This window comes from Rhipicephalus microplus, unplaced genomic scaffold (genome assembly GCF_043290135.1).
Source record: "Rhipicephalus microplus isolate Deutch F79 unplaced genomic scaffold, USDA_Rmic scaffold_363, whole genome shotgun sequence".
Taxonomy (NCBI): Eukaryota; Metazoa; Arthropoda; class Arachnida; order Ixodida; family Ixodidae; genus Rhipicephalus; species Rhipicephalus microplus.
The window spans coordinates 37501-47500 of NW_027464930.1; positions in this window are offsets into that span (position 1 = coordinate 37501).

The window sequence follows — 10000 nt, forward strand, 5'->3', positions numbered from 1 at the left end:
GAAACAGATTGGTGGAGCCCAACCGAGAATGACCAGGTAGAGGGAGGCAGCCGAGGAACCGAAACCGAAGAAGCTGAAGGAGGAGAGGTCCACCCTCAAACACAAACGGCTGCTAACGAAGGAGCGCTAGACAACTGGGACGAAGACAGAAATTCACAATCGTCACTCCCAACCAGCCGCGGAGAAAAAGGTACAGTTTTGTCTAGACTTTCCAAAGCAGACAAAAACACTATGAGGGCTCTCATTAAAATCTCTACATTGACGGGCGGCGACGAGGCGGTAGCCCAGCAGATTGAAGCGATAATCTCCGAACAAGCTAAATTGAAAAACCTGTTAATGGAACAGGCCCAACAGATTGCGTTCCAAAAAGGCAGGATCGAAGAATTGGAGAAAAGAAGACAAGAAGAACCACTCGAACAAAGGGAAGAGCCAACACAGAGCAACACTCCCGCAACCGAGAGCCGACCAACCTATGCTCTGGTGGTATCTTCCGGAACAATGGAGAAAAAAGAGGTCGCATCGCTTCTGAGGCAGCGGGTGGATCCCCTCGACCTGGGAATCCAAGAAGCAACAATTCGGCCAGGGAGAGAGGGAATTGTCGTGATGACGAAGTCAAAAGAAGACTCAGCTAAGATTCTCCAGTTCATTCAGAAGGACAGAGAACTGAGAAATGTTGAAGCCAAGCTCCCAAAGGAGAACAGGATCCATAAGAAAATAATTGGACTCGAGGATGAAATTGACGAGGTCAATCTCCCAGCCCGAATCGTCAGGCAAAACCGTTTGGTGTGCTCGCCAGAAGACATAACAATAAAGAAGACATGGCCGGGCAAGAGAGGCAAGACAGTGATTCTTGCCCTAAATCGAAGTGCAAACAAAGCAATCGGAAGCCGAACTGCACTGAACATCGGCTGGTCACGATGCCCGATCTTTGACGACATCTTTTGGCCCAGATGCACAAGATGCGCCATGCACGGCCACATTGCTCCCGATTGCGATGGCCCCCAGCGCTGCATTAACTGTGGCCAACGAGGTCACTACCAAAGAGAATGTGAAGCAGAATCGCACTGCAACATCTGCGAGACTGAGGGTCGCACGGAGACAGATCATTCTATGATGTCCAGGGAATGCCCGGTATACATAACAAAGGTACAGGCCGAGAAAGGCAAAATTCTAGCTAGACTAAACTAAGAGTACCCAACACACAGGCACAATGGCGAATAGCACTGAAATACAAATAATACAGGTAAATTTAGGCAGGGCATTTAAGGCAAATCAGTCACTAAACAATTTTCAACAAGAAGAAGAATTCGACATATCTGTACTCCAAGAACCATATTCGCTCAACAACAAAATCATAGGGTTTCCGCTAAAGCATAAAGTTATAGCCAACAACAAAGACCCGAAGACAGCCATCATAATACACAAAGAAAATATAACCGCTTTCCCAATTATTATAGAACAAAAACTAATAGCAGTCAAGATAAATAAAGGTGAAAGAGAATTGGTAATTATCAACTGCTACTGTCCTCCGAATGAAAACGTCGAGCTGGCAATGTCAGCAATAGGAAACATTTTACAGAAATTTATAGACATTAACACGATAATAATGGGTGACTTCAACTCAAAACATCAAATTTGGGGAAGCACGGAGACGGATGAGAAAGGTGAAAAAGTATTAGAATTCACAGTATTACACAACCTGACATTATTAAATGCCAAAGAATCACCTCCGACATTTAAAACAAGTAGGGCGAGGGGTTGGATTGACCTCACCATATGTGACGCAAACCTAAACCAGGATATTAAAAGCTGGGAAGTACTTAAAACCTATAATCACAGCGATCACAGATACATTAAAGTTGTTATTAAAAATGAAGAACTTCCAGAGGAATATGGCCTAACGTTAAAAGGGCAAACAAAAGTCATGGAAAAGTTGCAAATTGATCCCTGGTTTGAGGAAGTCCAGGGGAAAATAAACACGAAGGAAAGTATTGAAGAAATAGTGAATACGCTACACGAGAAAATCGAGAAACTTAAGAAGGAATTCAGTAAAAAGAAAAAACCTTCTAAACAAAAACCGAATACTTGGTGGTCAAGAGACCTAGAAATTGAAAGGAAGAGAGTCAGAGCACTACGAAGGAGGTATCAAAAGGCGAAAGGGGATATCAGAGAACAATACAAAAAGGAATACTATAAAGAACATGACACGTATAACAACATGATAGAACAGGCTAAAAACAACAGTTGGAAAACTCTATGTACTAAGGCTACGAAAAATCCATTCATCCTACCGTATAAAATTGCACGAAATAAGATGAAAACCAAGGTTATGTTTAGAAGCATCACAAAAGAAAATGGAGAAGTCACAAAGACTCTTCAGGAAACAATAGAACACATTCTAGGAAATTTATACCCTAACTGCATGGAAAATGACGAGCCAGGACACAGTCAAATACAATCAAGCAACGACACAATAAACAATAACAAACAGGGAGGAAATTGGACATCGGGAGCAGAAATGAGAGAAAGAAATTTACCCAGTGATGACCTCCCATTTACAGAGATTGAAGTAACGCAGATAGTAAAAAATCTGAGGAAAGATGTAACCCCCGGACCAGACAACCTAAAAACTAACCTCATACAAGTGATGTATGAAAGGCATAAGACTTTCTTTGTCAATCTTTTTAATGCATGCTTAAAGCACGGACATTTTCCTCAAAGATGGAAAGAATCTAAAATTATATTGATTCCAAAAGGGAACGGAGAGGACAAATCCGAGGAAAACAAATATCGCCCAATAGCTATTAACTCGATTTTGGGAAAAATATTAGAAAAGCTCATAAAAGATAGAATCTATTATTTCTTGTTTAAAAATCACCATTTTAACAAAAAACAATTTGGATTTACCCATGGGACATCAACAACCACGGCATTGGAAGAAATAATCAAACGAATAAACCAAGCGAAAATTGATAAGCTAAACAGCATGCTAATAGCACTAGATATTAAAAACGCATTCAATTCTATAAAACCCGAAGTAGTTATTCAGAAATTAGAAGAATATAAGTGTCCCAACAACCTAATAAAACTGGCGGACAATATTCTACGGAACAGGAAAATAATCTATGAAACAGATGGAGTAAAAATTAAGAAAACACTAACTTCAGGTTCCCCACAGGGGTCACCTTTAAGCCCACTCTGTTGGAATATAACAATAGGCGACCTATTAGAAACTCAGCTTCAAGAAGGAGTACACATCCAAGCCTTTGCGGACGACGTGGTGTTACACATAAAGTTCCGCTCAAGAAAAGAGGTGGAGGAAAAAGCTACGAAGGCACTAACACTAATAAATCAGTGGGCACATCAAAAAGGAATAACCCTGAATAAGGAAAAATCGGAATATATGATAATCGGAAAGCAGTACATTAGCCATCAACCCCAAATAAAAATCGGACAGGATAAAATCAAAATGGTTAACGAAATGAAAATTCTAGGGGTGGTCTTGGACACAAAACTAACATTCCTCCCACATCTAAAATACTTAAAAAGAAAAGTAGACGAAGTCACGTATAATTTAAGTCGTACAATAAAAGACGACAAACATACAAATAGAAACACACTACAGTTAATATATAAAAGGGGTATAGAACGAATGGTTACATACGCCTCCCCAGCATGGTATAGCCGAAAAACCATTTTTATTAAAAAACTGAAATCAATCCAAAGATTACCTTTATTATTAATAACTAAATCATTCAAAACAACATCAAATCTTTCACTCAACATATTAGCAAACATTCCACCTCTCCATTTGACAATCGAAAAAGAAAACGAATTACACTACATACTTAAGAAAGGAAAGAACTTCACATGGCAACAGAAAGTATACACCGAAAACGAAATAATGAAGAAACACGACCAATGGCAAGATCATCCAGCAAATAAAGTTAGCATACCCTTTGGAACAACAGAGGAAGAAGCAGACTTCAAAATATACACAGACGGATCAAAGAAAGAAAAAGAAACAGGAGCGGCATTTATAATACTAAACAAAGATAACCAAATCCAAACAGTGAAAAAATATAAACTTCCAGAACACAGTAGTAATTACGAGGCTGAGATCATTGCAATCCAGAAAGCAATAGAACATATCTGGCCTCTACAAGCTTTCGTTAAATACCAGCTTTTTACAGACAGCCAATCTGCACTTCTGGCAATAAAAAATCCAGATAACCTAAATCCAATTATTTGTAACATCAGGAAAACCTTAAGCCAAACACAAAGTAAAGATATTAAACTGACCTACGTAAAAGCACACAGTGGGAATATAGGGAACACATTAGCCGACGAATGCGCAAAAGAAGCGAGCAAAGACGGAGAGGAAATATTTGTTCCCATAACGAAAACAGTTATAGCAAAAGAATTAAAGAAAAAGTTAAACGACGAGTGGAATGAATTATGGAAGAAAGAAGGCAAGCATAGCTACACATTTACATGGATAAGAAATACAAATTTCATTCCGCCACATTTTCCAACTAATTACTACACATCACAGGCAATAACAGGACATGGAAGATTTCCATTCTACTTTACACGATTCGGAATACTGCAACAAGCGACATGTTATTGTTCAAACATAATAGAAAGTTTTGACCACTACTTACAGCAATGTCCCATTGTAACAAACGAAAGAAAGGAACTAAAAAGAATTTTAGGACAAAACCTGCAAAATAGAAAGCCAGAAATAATCAAACAAAAAGAAACAATGAAAATACTTGAAACAATGGTGGAAAAGATTAACGAGGCCATCCTACAGTGCTGAAAATTGAAGACAGACGAAAGAACTTGTAAAACTACAAAAGACAACAACTAGTGCTTGTCATGGGAAATGGCTCAAAAGACCGATATTGGAGAGGATACCTCGGCTTTCATTTCCCATGGGCACTGAAAACTACACATATACAGACACAACACAGAAGCGAGAACTAACAGCTTTAACACAGTATTGGAAAATCAAGAGGTTCAAAACAATCACAAAACTCCAAGATAACATTCCCTTTAAATAAATCAACCATTTATTAAGACAATACAATCTAAAGAAACGGCAACTAAGACACGGTTTATCTCATGCCACCAAAGAAATAATGAAAAAAAAAAAAAAAAAAAAAAAAAAAAAAAAAAAAAAAAGAAGAAGACTTCAAGAATCAACGCACCAGCGGACTCGGAGGCCTCGAGGCCTAGAAGATCACTGGACAAGGACGAAGAAACAACCTCCTCAAGACAAGGAGAAGTGTGAAGACAACAGACATCATTACAGTTAAATTAAATTTAAATTAAATCCTTGACTCTAAGCCAACTAAATTATCATAGCTTATCAATTTTTCTTGAAAATAATCAATAAATGCCCGTTGACTAGCTGGCCCGTTCCTCTGACTCGTGGTTTCCTGGTGGTAGTCTTCTCATCTCTCCCACTCACCTTCACTCACTTTCTCACTTCCTAACTCTATATCTATCAAAATATCAAACATTCCTTCCCTCCCTTCCCTTCCCTTCTCTTCTCTCTACCCTACCACACTTTCATTCTTTCCTCCTTTCCCACCCATCTAACTCTTCCACTCTTCCCCTTATCCTCATCCTATCTCTACCCCATCCCCTTCCATACCTGCGATACATTAGTGGTGCAGGTGGGCCCCCCCCAAGGCCCTTCTCACATTCTGTCCCTATCTACTACTACCACCAGGGGGCCCGAGTGGATCCGGCCAGCCATTCTCACAGGAGCGAGTTTTTCAAGGTTTTCGACAACAAAAAGAGTGAGTACGCTAAAACCTTTGCACACTCCTCTACTATAAAGTGACCGAGACCACCCGGGTGCCGAGAACCGCACGAGAATCGGCCAAGGAACGCCAAAAATCCGAGTTTTCATCGATGTAAACAGCCTCTTGGCGGCCATTACACAAGGAACACCCAAAACTCGACGATAACAGCAAATCCGCGGCTGATTTCGGCTGAATTCCGGTGCCGGGAGAGTCCTGGGGAGTATCCGAAGATAGGACAGCCAGTTTTGCGCGGGGATCTAGGGCGAAACGTCTGAAAATCGCCGGTTTTCCGACCGAAGTGAGTCCAGTTTCCCGCCAAAACATGGGCGCGGCCATATTGGATTGAGGTCACATTTTCGCCAAAAGTGGAATAACTTTGGAACGAAAGGTCGCAGGAAGACAAAACTGGTATCATTTTGATCAGAAAAAAGTGCTAATAGTGATAGGAAAAAACGCGGTGTTCCTACGTTAACTCTAACACCAAAATCCGGAACCCCCCTATTACCAGGGTTGAAAACCTGCACATTGTGGCCAGGTTGAGCAACTGGATTAAACCAAATTTGGCGGAACTAGGAAATTCTTGCTGAAAACGCTCGGAACCAAGTCCTGGTGCCACAGAACAGCAGAATTATTCTTCTCAGTTCAAGAGGGCCACAAAAGAACAAGGAATTTCAACTTTCCTGACCATTTTCTACAGTTAGACAAAAACAGCAAATCCGAGGCTGGTTTCGGTTCTTTTCTGGAGCCGGCAGTTCTGGAAGTGCTTGAAGACTGGATACACGCTTTTGCTAGTAGTTCTGGGGCGAAACGACAGGAAATTGACATTTTCCGACTGTTCTGAGTTCGGATTCCCGTCAAAATGAGAGGCGGCCATCTTTGATTGAACACTTCACGCCAAAGGTAGAATAACTCCGGAACGAATCCCCGTAGAGAGACAAAACTGGTATCTATCTGTTTAGCGGAAAACGCCAACAGAGACAGGAAAAGTGCGGCGCCTCTACGCTGCCAAGAACACCTAAAACCGGCAACCTCTACTACCAAGGTTGAGGAACATCTCTGGCGATACCAGAACAAGTTAAAAAGGAGTAACTTTCTTCCAGACGGCAAACAACGGCTTCGAAGGCACAAACCCTTCTCTTGGAACACAGCGTGGAGATTAGGAGAAGATGTTGAAACCCAAGGGGATGAGAACGGAAACCCAGAAACAAGGACTGGAGGGAAGAGGACCTCTACAAACGGCAAACCCAGCAGTGGGGCCTACGTCAAAGGTCCTAAAAAACACAGGAAGCAATGACGACTCTGCAATTACAGACCCCACGCAAGGGGCGAAGACAGACAAGATACAGAAGAAGAAGACCAAGAGGGTGGAACAAAAACAAGTGACCAACAAAGAAGAGAAGGCAAAGAAAGAAGAACCACAAGGAGCGATGCCCGCCAAAGCTTCTCTTGAAACAGATTGGTGGAGCCCAACCGAGAATGACCAGGTAGAGGGAGGCAGCCGAGGAACCGAAACCGAAGAAGCTGAAGGAGGAGAGGTCCACCCTCAAACACAAACGGCTGCTAACGAAGGAGCGCTAGACAACTGGGACGAAGACAGAAATTCACAATCGTCACTCCCAACCAGCCGCGGAGAAAAGGGTACAGTTTTGTCTAGACTTTCCAAAGCAGACAAGAACACTATGAGGGCTCTCATTAAAATCTCTACATTGACGGGCGGCGACGAGGCGGTAGCCCAGCAGATTGAAGCGATAATCTCCGAACAAGCTAAATTGAAAAACCTGTTAATGGAACAGGCCCAACAGATTGCGTTCCAAAAAGGCAGGATCGAAGAATTGGAGAAAAGAAGACAAGAAGAACCACTCGAACAAAGGGAAGAGCCAACACAGAGCAACACTCCTGCAACCGAGAGCCGACCAACCTATGCTCTGGTGGTATCTTCCGGAACAATGGAGAAAAAAGAGGTCGCATCGCTTCTGAGGCAGCGGGTGGATCCCCTCGACCTGGGAATCCAAGAAGCAACAATTCGGCCAGGGAGAGAGGGAATTGTCGTGATGACGAAGTCAAAAGAAGACTCAGCTAAGATTCTCCAGTTCATTCAGAAGGACAGAGAACTGAGAAATGTTGAAGCCAAGCTCCCAAAGGAGAACAGGATCCATAAGAAAATAATTGGACTCGAGGATGAAATTGACGAGGTCAATCTCCCAGCCCGAATCGTCAGGCAAAACCGTTTGGTGTGCTCGCCAGAAGACATAACAATAAAGAAGACATGGCCGGGCAAGAGAGGCAAGACAGTGATTCTTGCCCTAAATCGAAGTGCAAACAAAGCAATCGGAAGCCGAACTGCACTGAACATCGGCTGGTCACGATGCCCGATCTTTGATGACATCTTTTGGCCCAGATGCACAAGATGCGCCATGCACGGCCACATTGCTCCCGATTGCGATGGCCCCCAGCGCTGCATTAACTGTGGCCAACGAGGTCACTACCAAAGAGAATGTGAAGCAGAATCGCACTGCAACATCTGCGAGACTGAGGGTCGCACGGAGACAGATCATTCTATGATGTCCAGGGAATGCCCGGTATACATAACAAAGGTACAGGCCGAGAAAGGCAAAATTCTAGCTAGACTAAACTAAGAGTACCCAACACACAGACACAATGGCGAATAGCACTGAAATACAAATAATACAGGTAAATTTAGGCAGGGCATTTAAGGCAAATCAGTCACTAAACAATTTTCAACAAGAAGAAGAATTCGACATATCTGTACTCCAAGAACCATATTCGCTCAACAACAAAATCATAGGGTTTCCGCTAAAGCATAAAGTTATAGCCAACAACAAAGACCCGAAGACAGCCATCATAATACACAAAGAAAATATAACCGCTTTCCCAATTATTATAGAACAAAAACTAATAGCAGTCAAGATAAATAAAGGTGAAAGAGAATTGGTAATTATCAACTGCTACTGTCCTCCGAATGAAAACGTCGAGCTGGCAATGTCAGCAATAGGAAACATTTTACAGAAATTTATAGACATTAACACGATAATAATGGGTGACTTCAACTCAAAACATCAAATTTGGGGAAGCACGGAGACGGATGAGAAAGGTGAAAAAGTATTAGAATTCACAGTATTACACAACCTGACATTATTAAATGCCAAAGAATCACCTCCGACATTTAAAACAAGTAGGGCGAGGGGTTGGATTGACCTCACCATATGTGACGCAAACCTAAACCAGGATATTAAAAGCTGGGAAGTACTTAAAACCTATAATCACAGCGATCACAGATACATTAAAGTTGTTATTAAAAATGAAGAACTTCCAGAGGAATATGGCCTAACGTTAAAAGGGCAAACAAAAGTCATGGAAAAGTTGCAAATTGATCCCTGGTTTGAGGAAGTCCAGGGGAAAATAAACACGAAGGAAAGTATTGAAGAAATAGTGAATACGCTACACGAGAAAATCGAGAAACTTAAGAAGGAATTCAGTAAAAAGAAAAAACCTTCTAAACAAAAACCGAATACTTGGTGGTCAAGAGACCTAGAAATTGAAAGGAAGAGAGTCAGAGCACTACGAAGGAGGTATCAAAAGGCGAAAGGGGATATCAGAGAACAATACAAAAAGGAATACTATAAAGAACATGACACGTATAACAACATGATAGAACAGGCTAAAAACAACAGTTGGAAAACTCTATGTACTAAGGCTACGAAAAATCCATTCATCCTACCGTATAAAATTGCACGAAATAAGATGAAAACCAAGGTTATGTTTAGAAGCATCACAAAAGAAAATGGAGAAGTCACAAAGACTCTTCAGGAAACAATAGAACACATTCTAGGAAATTTATACCCTAACTGCATGGAAAATGACGAGCCAGGACACAGTCAAATACAATCAAGCAACGACACAATAAACAATAACAAACAGGGAGGAAATTGGACATCGGGAGCAGAAATGAGAGAAAGAAATTTACCCAGTGATGACCTCCCATTTACAGAGATTGAAGTAACGCAGATAGTAAAAAATCTGAGGAAAGATGTAACCCCCGGACCAGACAACCTAAAAACTAACCTCATACAAGTGATGTATGAAAGGCATAAGACTTTCTTTGTCAATCTTTTTAATGCATGCTTAAAGCACGGACATTTTCCTCAAAGATGGAAAGAATCTAA